This window comes from Arachis stenosperma, chromosome 6 (genome assembly GCF_014773155.1).
Source record: "Arachis stenosperma cultivar V10309 chromosome 6, arast.V10309.gnm1.PFL2, whole genome shotgun sequence".
Classification (NCBI taxonomy): domain Eukaryota; kingdom Viridiplantae; phylum Streptophyta; class Magnoliopsida; order Fabales; family Fabaceae; genus Arachis; species Arachis stenosperma.
In genome coordinates, this window is record NC_080382.1 from 48,419,625 (window position 1) to 48,435,480 (window position 15,856).

Sequence of the window (15,856 nt, forward strand, 5' to 3'; positions counted from 1 at the left end):
ATCTCGTCGAAGTATATTTTCTAAACCAAGCAATAATCCTTTCATACAAAAAGTTATTTGTTACTAAAACAAACCCCTAAAATTTATAAACCGAAGTATTAAACCTCGGGTCGTTCTCCCTAGGACTTGTAATGAAGTGTCTTGTTATTGGTTATGAGGTATCTTGGGATTTTTAAGATTTTAAACAAGAAATATAAATGGCAAAGAAAATAAACTAACAACTAACAAAGCTCTTGGCAAGATATGAGTACTAGAAATCCTATCCTAGTTATCCTCCTCAATTGTGACCACAAATTGTTCATTGCTCTCACTTAGTTAACCTCTAACCATGGAGGAAAGTCAAGTGGAAGAATCAATTTGATTCCTCAAGTCCTAATCAACTCCTAAAGGAGAGACTAGCTTTAGAGGCATTCAAATCAATTAGCAACTTCTAATCATCGATCAACAAAGGAATTAGATAACTCAAGAGTTACTAATCACTCTACCTAAGCCAAGAGGAACAAAAGCTATACTAAAATCCAACCAAGCATTTCATCAAATACTTGGAAGGTACAAAAGAAAAGCATAGGAAATTGACAACAAGAATGAAATCTAACAACAATTATTGAAAGGAATTAACAACAACAATTAAAAGAAACACATTTATTATGAATTACCTTTATTAAATTGAAAGAGAGTAGAAGGAACAAAAGTAGATCTACAACAAAATACAAGAACAACATAAAAGAGATTACAACAAAAGAATGGAGGAAGAATGAGTGTAACTACAAAGAATTGAAAGATAGAAGTAGAAGAAATCAAAGATTAAAATCTAGATCTAAGAACTAAATCTAATCCTAATCCTAATTCTAGAGAGAAGAGAGAGCTTCTCTCTCTAGAAACTACTTCTAAACTAATCCTAATGAGTGTGAATGAACTAAAGTGAGATAATCTCCCTTTGCTCTTCAATCCTTGGCTTTAAATAGCAGTTTAGGCACCAAAATTGGTTGGGATTGGGCCCCACAACCCTTGAGAGTTCATTGGTCACATTTTCATTAAAAAATCATAAACCAACAGCGACGCGTACACGTCCATGGGGTGATTCGCAAGGTGCGCGCAAGCGCCAGGTGTGCGCGCGCGTCCATGGGCGAGTTCAACTTCTATGCCTTTTCATGATTTCTCCACTTTGCATGCTTTCCTCTTCACTCCTTTGATCCATTCCTAGCTTTTTCAATCTGAAATCACTAACAAACATATCAAGGCATCTAGTGGAATCAAAGGTGAATCAAAATCATCAAGTTAAAGGCCTAAAAAGCATGGTTTCACATCTAAGCACAAATAAGGAGATAATCATAAAACCATGCTATTTCATTGAATAAATGTGGATAAAAGGTGATAAAATCTCTTAAAATCAATACAAGATAAACCGTCAAAACAGGGTTTATCAACCTCCCCACACTTAAACCAAGCATGTCCTCATGCTTAAACCAAGAATGAAGTAAAGGGCATGGCATTTATTCAATGAAAACTAACTAAATGCAATCTACCTATATGCAACTATCTACATGAATGCAATTGCTTGGACAAAATAAATCAATTCCCAAGAAGCATATATGCACAAGGGCTAAGGACTAGCAAGTCTAATCCACAATTGAATTGAGCTATTAAATATTTTTACAAACTTGCATGAAGAGATGATTGTAAGTGGAAGCATGTAATTGAGCATCAAACCCTCACCGGATGTGTTTGCACTCTATTCGCTCAAGTGTTTAGGGTTGATTCACTCAATTCTCCTCTAATCATGCTTTCCAAGATTTATTTTTCATCTAACAATCAACAATTACTTCATGCATGCATACAATTATCATGAGGTCTTTTCTTTAGGTTGTAATGGGGTAAGGGTCAAGGTAGGATGCATATTTGGTCAAGTGAGTTTGAAGTTTGAATCTTTGATAAGCTTAGACTTCCCACCTAACTTATGACATCATATACAATTTTAAAGCTAGCCTAACTACCCATCCTTCACTTTTTCACATACTCATGTATCCCTTTTCATTTCACAACACTTATGCATTGATTTTATTGAGCTTCACTTTGGGGCATTTTGTCCCCTTTTTACTTCTTTCTTTTTTTTCTTTCTTTTTCTATATTTTTTTTTCTTTTCCATTTTAGTTTTCTTTTTCTTTTTCTTTTATTTTGTCTTTCTCATTTTTTTCTTTTTTTTATATACAAAAGCATCAATGCATAAGGTTTTACATTTGATTAATACATGAGTGTGTACCCAATTTCTAATATTTTCAATAAAAATACAAAACTACCCTTTTATTCACCCAATGTCCCAAGGTTCCCACACTTAAATAATACACACACTAGCCTAAGCTAATCAAAGATCCAAATAAGGACATTTATTATTTTTCGCTTTATGGCTTGTATTGTGCTAAAATTAAGAACAAGTGGGTTAAGCGTAGGCGCAAATTGGCTAACAATGGAAGATAAAAGGTAAGGTTATTTGGGTAAGTGAGCTAATGAAATGATGACCTTAATCATATATATGCATGAATACACAAAATAATGGACATAAAGAATCAAACAATTCAAAGATTACAATCATAGAAAGAGAATAATGCACACAAGAAGGAAAAGTAAATGGTTGTAAGATGTAACCACACCATTAGGCTCAAATCTCACTTGCTTGTGTTCTTAGCTCAAAACATGATCCACAATATATATAATTCAAGCATGTTTAATGAAAAGTTTTCACTCAAATCAATTGACATGCCCTATAGATAGAAATCTTGAAAAATTCTCATTATTTTGACTAAGCTTATTGTGTATACATATGCAAAAATAAGAAAATGCAAGTAAAAATCCTAGAAATCTAAAAGGAAATGCAAAAGTGTTGAATTAGAAGTTTGTCACCCAAAATCGCCGAACGGTCGGACGACCTCCCCACACTTAAAAGTTTGCATCATCCTCGGTGCACTCAAAGATGAGCAAGGGGGTACGGCGACTCTCCGGATTGCTACCTTCAGCTGGTAGGTCAACCAGTTGCTATGTGTTCTTAGTCTTGCTTCCGTTATTGCTTGTGGTGCATCATTCATGAAAAACAAAAATATAACACCATAAGATGAGAAGATGTAAAAGCAAGGAAGCATACATTGTTGGAATGAGGTAATAATCACTAAGATTGAGTGAGTGAAGTAGTGTGACATTAATAACAAATAAGTGTGTGAACTCTAAATTGCGCGGTTTAGAACACACATTAGCATAAAAGTTATGTCACAAAAGAAGCATGCACTTCACTTATCCCAGTGTGCTTGAGATTCTCTAAGTAAACTTGTAATGTGAAACAAGCATTAGAGAAGCATGAAAGCATTCAAGCTAAAACATATGGATGCATATGATCATGAAATACAATGCATTAAGGTAAATGCATAACATCATCCATCAAGAAATTGCCCAATAGAGGAAAAAGATCACAGCATGCAATTCAAAAGAGTCACAAGCTCGAAGGCAATTCTCATCACTTGGTATTTTTCAAAAGGTAAGCATGAAAAACTCAAAACCAATAAGCAAAATATAACCTCAATCATAGAATCCAACAAAGAATATTTAAAACAATTATGCTACGATAGCATTTAGGCAATAAGAGGCAGCAATGTATGGTAAGCAAAATCCATAATCCAACACTTACTTTTCTATTCTTCTTCTTTATCTTATGTTTTCTTCTTCCTTTCTATTTCTTTTTACTTTCATTGCATATGTTTTCTTTTTCTTTCTTTTTCTTTTTAATTGGTGTTGGAAATTTATTTGGGTCATTATGGATTGTTGCAAAATTGTTTGGTAATTATATATTAATTTTTAAAGGGTTGCTTGCATGTTCAATTTATTATTTTCATTTGATTATTTACCATACATGCTAAGTGTTTGTGAAAACGCCCGTATGGCATTATGCACTGTTTTTCAGTATCTTTTATCCTACTACTCTGAATGCTTGCTTTTCACGAAACCCTTTTTCATATCATATTCATTAAATATAATTGTCATTACAAACATGTTGTTAGTTTGAAAGACTTGGTAATCTAACTTGGACATTGAATGCTTGATCTATGCTACTCATGCCTTTGCCAGCATGCCAATAAACATCTTGCATTTAATTGTTATTACATGCACTTGCTATATTTCCATTGATGAACTTTTCACATGTAATCATGACCATGTGGTAACGTCATTCTTCCTTATTGTGCATTGATTATCACCATTCTCGCTCTCTTCCTTGCTCTAACCCTTTGCTTTCAAAGTTACTTTCTTTTTTCCTTTTCAGGATGGCCACCAAGAAGGGTAAAGAGAAAGCTACTCTCAAACCACCGGCAAGGAAAGGAACAAAAAGAGCCCCAGCTGAGGAACCACAACCCCCATCCACTTGCACATCTTAGCATGCATCGAGGACGGTGCAATCTTTAAGTGTAGGGAGGTCGATACCGACTTCCAGGGGTTAGTTACCTTCTTTTCAACACCAATACTCTATTTTTTTTAATTTGTTAATTGTTGCATTTGCATGTTTGTTTGATTTTATGCATTTAGTTACTACTTGGTTAAAATAATAAGTTTCTTGTTAAGACCCTATTTTTGAAAAATTTTACTAATTTAAATAAAAAAAATTAAAATTTTCTATGTGTTAAATTTGTTTGAAGTTGTATTTGGACATGGTTTTTGAGCCAAAAAACACACAACCTGTGAGACTTGAGCTTAATTACATGGTTACATTATTTAACCATAAATTTTTATTCTTGTGTGTTTTCTTCTCTATAATTGCAATCTTTGCTTTGTTCCATTCTATATGTCCATTATTTAGTGTATTTATATGCCTACATATGATTGAGGCCATTGTTTAAATTCCTCACTTATCCCAAATTGGCCTACCTTTTACATCACTCTTGTTAGCTCCCTTGAGCTTTTTAAATCCACTATTGTTCTATAACCACATTACTAGCCTTAAGTAGAAAAATAAATTAAAAATCCCAAGTGAATCTTTGGTTAGCTTAAGATAGAAATTGTGCATCAACTAAGTGTGGGGAAACTGTGGGAACATGGGTTAATAAGGGAATGTATCATGTTTCTAATTTATTTGAATATTGGGAATTTGAAAACCTACTCATGAAAAACCAAAATAGAAAAATAATGGAAAATCCATGTGCATTGATAAGTTATGTTTGCTTTTATGCTTCAAAAAATAAAATAAAATAAAATAAAATAAAAAATAAAAATAATAATAAAAAAATTTTCAATAAATAAGTAAATAAACAAGGGGACAGAATTACCCCAATGTCAAGTTGAAAGATGAATGCACATGTGATAAAAGTAAAGAAATATAAAAAATTTGGTTCATGAGTATGAGAATCATACAAAAGTGGGAATTATGGGAGGCTAAGTATAATTTTAAAATTTGTATAGAGTATGTATTTGTTAGGTGAGATCTTAGACTACTCAAGGATTCACTTTACTAGCTCACTTAGCCTTATATATACCCTTACCTTCACCTTAGCCCCATTACAACCTTGGAAAAGACCTCATGATGTTTGCATTGGTACATTAAATACTTGTTGATTGGTTAGATGAAGAACAAAGTTTAGAAAGCATGACTAGGGAAAAGTAGAGTGATTACCCTATACACTAGAGAGACTAGAGTGATATACACTACCAGTGAGGGTTCGATGCTTGATTCTATATTCCCTGCTTTCATGAGCTATCTTCTTATAAGTTTACTTGTCTTTCATTGTATAATTTGAATTAGTGGAATTGATTCATATTTGTCTTGAAGAACTTGCTTACTTTTAACCAAATAAATAGAAACATTTTTGCATTCATATAGATAGGTTGCATTTCATACATTTTACCATTCCTCTTCATTCCTTTATAGCTTCTCTTGAGCTTAGCATGAGGACATGCTAATATTTAAGTGTGGGGAGATTGATAAAACACTATTTTATGGTTTATCTTGTGCTCAATTGAGTGGTTTTTATCAAGCCTTTGCACACTTATTCATACTATTTACATGGTTTTACAATTCCTTCCTCATGATATGATATATGTGAAAACATGTTTTCTATGCTTTAGAAATATTAAATTTAATTATCCTTTCTTACCATTAGATGCCTTGATATGTGTGTTAAGTGATTTCAGGAATTACAGGGCTGGAGTGGCTTAGAGGATGGAAAGGAAGCATGCAAAAGTGGAAGGAATACAAGAAGTTGAAGGAACTGCAAAGCTGTCAGCCTGACCCTCTCGCACTAGTTGCGTTGGAAAGCTAACGTCCGGGGCTTCGATTTGATATATAATTTGCCATAGTGGCCATACCGCTAGGCGACGCGAACGCGTGATATACGCGGACGCTGATGATTGAATTTTTGGTGGTATAGAATTTCACAAATGAATTCTCGTTGCAAGTATAGTTTCTAAACCAACACTAATCCTTTCATACAAAAATTTGTTTGTCACGAGTAACAAACCCCTAAAATCTATAAACCGAAGTATTTAAACCTCGGGTCGTTCTCCCTAGGAATTACAATAAAGTGTCTTGTTATTGGTTGTGAGTTATTTTTGGGGTTTTGATAAGAGACATGAAAGATAAATGGCAAGAAAGTAAACTAATGGCTAAAAAGGTCTTGACAAGGGTTGGTGGTTGATGAGCGGATAATTTATACGCTTTTTGGCATTGTTTTTAGGTAGTTCTTAATAAGTTCAAGCTACTTTTAGGGATGTCTTCATTAGTTTTTATGTTAAATTCACATTTCTGGACTTTACTATGAGTTTGTGTATTTTTCTGTGATTTCAGGTAATTTCTGGCTGAAATTGAGGGACTTGAGCAAAACTCTGAAAAAGGCTGACAAAAAGGACTACTGATGCTATTGGAATTTGACCTCCCTGCACTCGAAATGGATTTCCAGCAATATATAATAGTCCATACTTTATTCGGAAATTGACGACGTAACTTGGCGTTGAACGCCAAGTACATGCTGCTGTCTGGAATTAAATGCCAGAAACACGTCATGATCCGGAGTTGAACGCCCAAAACACGTCATAACTTGGAGTTCAACTCCAATAAAAGCCTCATCTCGTGGATAGATCAAGCTCAGCCCAAACACACACCAAGTGGGCCCTGAAAGTGGATTTATGCATCAATTACTTACTCATGTAAACCCTAGGAGCTAGTTTATTATAAATAGAACTTTTTACTATCATAATCTCATCCTGGATTGTAATTTGAATCCTGTGATCACGTTTTGGGGGCTGGCCATTCGGCCATGCCTGAACCTTTCACTTATGTATTTTCAACGGTGGAGTTTCTACACACCATAGATTAAGGGTGTGGAGCTCTGCTGTACCTCAAGTTTCAATACAATTACTATTACTTTTTATTCAATTCTCTTTTATTCTTATTCCAAGATATACGTTGCACTTCAACTTGATGAATGTGATGATCTGTGACACTCATCATCATTCTCACCTATGAACGCGCGTGATTGACAACCACTTCCGTTCTATTCTAGGCCGGGCGCATATCTCTTAGATTCCCCAACAGAATCCTCGTGGTATAAGCTAGATAGATGGCGGCATTCATGGGGATCTGGAAAGTCTATCCTTGTCTGTGGTATTCTGAGTAGGATTCCGGAATTGAATGACTGTGACGAGCTTCAAACTCCTGAAGGCTGGGCGTGATGACAAACGCAAAAGAATCAATGGATTCTATTCCAACCTGATTGAGAACCGACAAATGATTAGCCGTGCTGTGACAGAGCATTTGGAACGTTTTCACTGAGAGGATGGGATGTAGCCATCAGCAAGGGTGATGCCTCCAGACGATTAGCCGTGCAGTGACAGCGCATAGGACCATTTTCCCGAGAGGATTGAAAGTAGCCATTGATGATGGTGATGCCCTACATACAGCTTGTCATGGAAAGGAGTAAGAAGGATTGGATGAAAGCAAGGAGAAAGTAGAGATTCAAGAGGAGCACAGCATCTCCATACGCCTATCTGAAATTCCCACTATTAATTTACATAAGTATTTCTATCCCTTTTTATTTTCTATTTATTATTAATTATTCGAAAATCCATAAACCAATTTAATCTGCCTAACTGAGATTTACAAGGTGACCATAGCTTGCTTCATACCAACAATCTCTGTGGGATTGACCCTTACTCACGTAAGGTTTATTACTTGGACGACCCAGTACACTTGCTGGTTAGTTGAACGGAGTTGTGTCCACACATAGATGCCATAATAATGATTCCATACAACAACAAAGAATACTACATTGATGTGATCACAATTTCGTCCACCAGTGGTCAAGGATCTCTATCCTAATCACTAACCACAATATGAGAATTGGCAAGGATTAATCTCATTAAATCATCCTCTAACTAGTAGTAAAGGAAAGTCAAATGAGCTATATCAATCCTAGTCCATAAGTCCTAACTCTCCACTAATTCAATTAGTGAGAACTAGAGTAAATGGCTCCCAATCATCAATTACTTGGACATTAGTAATTCAAGAGTTCCTAAGTTACCTTTCCAAGCCAAGAGTATAAAATTCTACTCTAAAATCCAACCAAGCATTTCATCAAACACTTGGAAGGCATAAAAGGAAAGCATAGTAAAATTACAAGAAAAGTAAATCTACACTACTCAATTGCAAGGAATTAAACAACAACAAATCAAATGAACACAATTATTATGAATTACCTCTAATTGAATTGAAAGAGAATAGGAGGAACAAAAGTAGATCTACAACAAAGTATAAGAACAACATAAAGGAAATTACAACAAAAGAATAGAGGAAGATGAATGTAACAACAAGGAATTAAGAGGATAGAAGTAGAAGAAAGCAAAGATTAAAACCTAGATCTAAGAACTAATCGTAATCCTAATCCTAGAGAGAAGTGAGAGCTTCTCTCTCTAGAAACTACTTCTAAACTAATCCTAAACTAATGGTTAAAAGTTAGTTGATTCCTTTTCAATCCTTGGCTTAAATAGCATCAGAAATGAGTTGGATTGGGCCCACAAGGCTTCTAAAATCGCTGGCCACGTTTTGCTTTAAGTGAACCAGGTGGCAGCAACGGTGCGTGCGCATACTATGCGCGTGCGCGCCACCATACGTGTGGCAAATATGGCAAATCTTATATTGTTTCGAAGCCCCGGATGTTAGCTTTCTAACCCAACTGGAACCACATCATTTGGACCTCTGTAGCTCAAGTTATGGTCGTTTAAGTGCGAAGAGGTCGGCTTGACAGCTTTTTGGTTCTTTCATTTCTATATGAGTTCTCCAACTTTTCATGCTTCTTTCTTCATTCCCTTGATCCAATCTTTGCCTCCTAAACCTTAAATCACTTAGCAAACATATCAAGGCATCTAATGGAATCAAGGAGAATTAGATTTAGCTATTTTAAGACCTAAAAAACATGTTTTCACTCTTAAGCACAATTAAAGGAGAAGTTATAAAACCATGCTATTTCATTGAATAAATGTGGGTAAAAGGTCATAAAATCCCTTAAATGAAGCATAAGATAAACCCTACAAATGGGGTTTATCAGACGCGTCGCAGTGACGAAAAACCAGCGTAGCTAAATTCGTAAACAGTAATTTCTGGGCTGTTTCTGACCCAGTTTTCGGCCCAGAAAACACAGATTAGAGGCTATAAAGTGGGAAAATCCCTTAATTCATTATCATGCTTTTTCATAACTCACAATTTTAGGATTTAGATGTAGTTTTTAGAGAGAGAGGTTCTCTCCTCTCTCTTAGGTTTTAGGATTAGGATTCCTCTTAAAGGATTTAGGATTTCAACTCTTCATCAGGTTCAATATTTCTTTTACTTTATATTCCACTTCTACTTTGAGATACTTTAATGCTTTTATTTATGTTTGATTTATGTTTCCCAATTGTCTTATGAATATTTTCCATGTTAGATTTGACTGCTTTGAATGAATGTTATTTGAGGTATTCCAGATATTTATGATTCTTATTTAGCTTTTTATATTATTGGCTTTGTTTGATTAACTGGAAGCTCTTGAGTTATCAACTATTCAGGATCGATTGTTATGTCAACTGATTAATTAGAATTCCACTAACTCTAGTCTTTCCTTAGGAGTTGGCTAGGACTTGGGAAATCTAACCAATTGGTTCACTTGACTTTCCCTTGATTACGCAAAGGTTAACTAAGCGGGCTTAACTTCCATTCTCATAGGAGTAACTAGGATAGGACTTCCAAATTTTCATATCTTGCCAAAAGTTTATTTTATAGTTAATTATTTATTTTATTTGTCATTTAATTTACTTGTTCCTCACTTTCAAAACCCCAATTTACAAAACCCATAACCAATAAAAAGAACATACCTCCCTGCAATTCCTTGAGAAGACGACCCGAGGTTTAAATACTCGGTTATCAATTTTAAAGGGGTTTGTTACTTGTCACAACCAAAACATTTGTAAGAAATGTTGATTGCTTGGTTTAGTAACTATACTTACAACGAGAGTTTATTATAACTTCTAAACCATCAATCTTCAGTTCTTCACTGCCCAAAAGTTACGTGACGCGAACGCGTGGATATCGCGCCCGCGTCGCATTTGCGAATTTCAATCCACGCAAATGCGTGGACGACGCTTCCGTGTCACTTTCCCGTGACCTGTATGTACCAGATTTTGAAATCAGCGATTTCTGGGCTGTTTCTGACCCAATTTTTGGCCCAGAAAGCACAGATTAGAGGCTATAAAGTGAGGGAATGCATATACTTCATACAAAATACATCCATTCATAAGTCACACTTTTTATAATTTAGATGTACTTTTTAGAGAGAGAGGCTCTCTCCTCTCTCTTAGGATGTAGGATTAGGATTTATTTCTTCTTCATCACAGGTTCAATGTTCCTTTTATTTCTCTTTTCACTCTAATTTATGAAAATTGTCCATGTTAGAATTGACATCTTTATTTAAATATAATTTGAGGTATTTCAGACTCATGATTGTTTTTCCTTATTTTTAATTTAGATTATTTACTATTGGCTTTGGTTGATTAATTGGTAACTCTTGAGTTATCAAACTCATCGTGATTGATAATTATTATTCTTGCTGATTAATTTAGATTCCTATAACTCTAGTCTTTCCTTAAGGAGTTGACTAGGACTTTAGGTACTAAATTAATTTATCCACTTAACTGACCTTCATAGTTAGAGGTTGACTTAGTGGGAGCAACAATATAATTCTCATCACCATTGATAAGGATAACTAGGATAGTACTTCCAGTTTTCATACCTTGCCAAAAGTTTTTCTTAGTTATTAATTTATTAATTCCTATAATTTATTTCTCTTATTTAAAACCTTTTCAAAACCCCAAAACATACCTTTGCATAACCAATAGTAAATCATACTTCCCTGCAATTCCTTGAAAAGACGACCCGAGGTTTGAATACTTCGGTTTATAAATTTTATTGGGTTTGTTACTTGTGACAACCAAACGTTTGTACGGAAGGATTTTCTGTTGGTTTAGAAGCTATACTTGCAACGCGACTATTTTTATAAAATTCTTTACTAGCAAAAATCCTAACGTCATGTTGGCATAATAAAGGTTGAGAGTTGGTGAAGAGAGATGGCTAGTGTTATGAAATATAGGATGAGAATATAGTTTGAAGGAAAAGTAAGGTTATAGAAGCAAATATAACAAAAATGATTTGAACCACAAGAGAACACAGTTATAAGATTGAGCTTTAAGGAATACAAGGCTGAGTTTGTGAGTGCAAAAGGGTGAAGACTTTTGTTATGAGGCACGGTCCAAGAGAAGGTATATATAGCAAACATTGACAAAGATTGGATGGTTAGGATGCTTTGTGGAAGGGTGAGAATCAATGGTGTGCATGTAAAGTTGAATGAAGACAAAGATTGCCTCTTCATTGGGCATGTGGGCTCAGTCATTTAGGTGTGGTGCACTTTCCAACAATGTGCAGATTCATACTTCCTAAGGATTAGCTTCCAAAGCCATGTGACCCTCTTTTCTTCTTCATGCCAACCATACCTGTCCTCTTTTGTCCATTCTATCCATCTTTTCTTTCCTATGCCTAAACAAGACAAAATTGAATTAAAAGGGTGGCGGTAAATAATTGAAAAGCTATGACAAAAAAAATATTAAGTCTAAGTATTCCTCATGACACATCAATCAACCTTGACTCCTTGATGCACATATATAGCTTTGGTGGACACCAAACTTAATGATTGGCAATGTAGTTCAATGAATTAAATCCACCAAGTTGTTAATGTGAAAATCAATGAAACTCTTGTGATTGTTGCTTTATGCATCACGAGGATACCCTTTTCTATCCTAAAGAAACAAAGAGTAACTAAAAACAATGCATGACATGGTACACTTTTCATGAAATTTCTGCTTCAGAACAAATTGACATTCCTTGACTTATAGCTTATGTCACAACACAAAACTAAATGTTTGGTCATATACTTCAAGAAAATTAATGAGTATATGTTCCAAAATGGCTACATGATTATTATGTTTTAGAAAGCCATTTTAGAGTGCCCTTAGGCACACCAAACATAGAGATCAAGCATATGCTAAATATTTGTTGCAAGTGTCAATTTTATTCATTAAAGCTCAATTTCATGCTAAGCAACCATTAATTATTAACATGAAAGCAATAAAAACAGGAATTCTAAATCATGGGCTGCCTCCTATGGAGCGCTCTTTTATTATCACTAGCTTGACATTGGTTTGCTATTATGAGAGATTGTAATGTCTCAAATCTTCTCCCCTTACTGTGAATCTGTCACCACTTGATTCCTTAAGAATTTCTACATGCTCCAATGAGAGGATCCGGTTGATTGTATATACTTGAGGCAACTGAGAAGGTATCACAGGAAAATGAGGGGGTATGAGTGGATGGTGGACTGATATCACCTTGTCACCTAGTGAGAAATCCTTAGTAGGGATTTTCTTGTTTCTCCATCTCCTCGATACTTTCTTCCCCATTTTCCTCTCTTCTCCAAGTGGTGCTTCAGAAGTTCTTGTGTCAGAGTGATCTTTGTTGATTGATTCCCTTGGTTCCTGTTGTTTCAACTCCAGAGCTTCTTGTCTATCCACCAAAGAGGTCTTCAGAGGTTCTGCTAATGATTCATTGCTGTTTTCCTCTAAAAACTCTTCACTATAATCTCCCTCAAACTCTTTGCTCTCTTGCTCAGACTCATATGTGGGCTTGAAGACATGAAATATGAGCTGTTCATCATGTATTCTCAGTATCAACTCTCCTTGTTCTACATCAATGAGTGCTCTGCCAGTAGCCAAGAATGGTCTCCCTAAGATGATTGGGTGAAGATAGCTCTCTTCCATTTCAAGTACAACGAAATTGGTGGGGAGAAAGTAATTTCCCACTTTGACCAGTACATTCTCGACTACTCCTTCAGCTTGCTTATGAGTCTTATCAGCCAATTAGATGATTACATCTGTGAATTTCAGCTCATCGATTTGTAATCTCTTCATGAGAGACAGAGGCATCACATTTATACTAGCTCCTAGATCATAGAATCCTCTATCAATCATGGTGTCTCCTATAGCACAAGGGATGTAAAAACTCCCAGGATCCTTCTTCTTTGTAGGCAAGTCCTTCTAGATGATGGCACTACATTCCTTATTCATCACCACTGTTTGTCCTCCCTTCAGGGTGCTCTTCTTGGTCAGCAGCTCCTTCATACATTTAATGTATATGGGAATCTATTCCAGGGTTTCAACGAAGAGAATGTTGATATTAAGAGACTTGAATACATCCAGGAATCTAGTGTATATTCTCTCCTTCTCACTATCCCTGAGCCTCTAGGGGAATGGTGCTTGTGGCACGTAAGGCTTGAGGACTTCTTTCTCTTTTGGTTTCTTCTTCTGTTTAGGGCTAGTCATTTGTTTTGTTTCTTCTATTTTCTCCTTTGGACCCCTTGGGGTATGCTCTGATGGCTTGCTAGTCTCTTTCTCCATATCCTCCTCGCTTACAAGGTTAATTGCCTTGCATTCTTCCCATCTCACCATTTTGGCTTCTCCTCTTGGGTTCTTCTCAGTGTCACTTGGGAAGCTGTCAGTGGTTTCTCACTTGGGACTCAAGCTTCTTAATGGTTTCTCCTCGACTTTTCATACTAGTCCTCACTTCCTCCTTGAATGTTCTGTTATCTTGGACTTCCTTGCAAATGTTTTCCAACATGGCTTCAATCCTAGATAGCCTATCCTCAAAAGGTGGCTTGGAAGTGGAATGTTGAGGCTGGTTGTTTTGAGTTTTGTATGGTGGCTGGGAAGAGTTGTTTTATGTGGCATGATATGGTCTTTGGTTGGAGTGTTGGTAAGTGGAATTATTGAACTGGATAGAATTGTAGGGTCTATGATATTGGCTCTGGTTTTGTCGGTTTTCCTGGCCAAAGTTTGGATGGTTCTTCCAACCAGGATTGTATGTTTTTTAATATGGATCATAGGCTTGTCTTGATGGATTTCCAATGTAGTTGGCTTGTTTCCAATCAACTCCTTCTTCTGTGTTCGACTCTTCTTGTGCTGATGGTTGGGTGTGGATTGCTGCAGCTTGGTGCTCCTCCATCTTCTTGGTGAGATTAGCTAATTGCTTAGCAATTATCCTTTTTTTGAGCCAGAATTGCATCTATGTAGTTCAACTCCATCACTCATCTATTGTTGCTTCTCTCAGAGGTATATAAATATTAATTATTAGCCGCTGTTTTAATGACATCAATGGCTTCCTCTATGGTCTTCTTCTTGTTGAGAGAGCCTCCAGAAGAATGGTCTAGAGCCTTTTTCGACTCATATAATAGCCCCTCATAGAAGATATGCAGTTGCACCCACTCATTGAACATTTCTGGGGGACACCTCCTTGTCAAGTCTTTATACCTTACCCAGGCATCATAAAGTGTTTCATCATCCTGCTGTCTGAATGTTTGAACCTCTGCTCTCAACTTAATGATGCTTTATGGAAGGTAGAACCTTGCCAAGAATTAATTTACCATATCTTCCTAAGTTGTCAAGCTCTCCTTAGGGAAGGATTATAACCACTTTGATGCTTTATCCCTTAGAGAAGGATTCTAACCTATAAGCATCAGGATGAACACCGTTTGACTTCACTGTATCACAGATTCTTAGGAATGTGGTGAGGTGTTGATTTGGGTCTTCCTGGGTACTTCCTCCGAAAGAACAATTGTTTTGAACCAGGGTGATGAGTTGTGGTTTTAATTTGAAATTGTTGGCCTGGATGGTTGGCTTGAGAATGCTGCTCCCACAATTCCCAGGGTTGGGATTAATGTAGGAGCCCAACACTCTCCTCTCTTGTGGTGCATGATTCCCAGCATCTTCCCCAGGATGGTTGTGAACCTCTTCCTCCATGATAACATCTAAATCCTCTTCTAACTCTTCTTCTCCATCTACTTCCTTGTCTCTTGCTTCCCTCCTTAATTAAGGAAGGTCCTTTCTGGTTCACTGTCAAAAGAGGTTGAAGCTCCTCTTCTACCTGTCATACAAGTGGCAAAATAGATAGCAAATAGCAAGTGAAATTTCCACAGTTAAAGGAAAAGTGTGGTTAAAGCAATTAAGGCAATTAATCAAACAGTTAGTGAGTCAGTGGATTAGTTTTGCTGGAAAGCAAGGAAATAAAGGAAAAAAATAGATCTAACTGAAAACAAAAGTAAATAGCTGAAATTAAAACTTAATTAACAAAAGAAAAGAAAATTGCTCAATCTAGTTATCCTCCAATTTAGTAATTGTCAATACAAAACCAATCCCCGGCAACGGCGCCCGGTGCACGAAATTGTGATCTCTAACAATGGTGCTCAACATGGTATGCGCATTT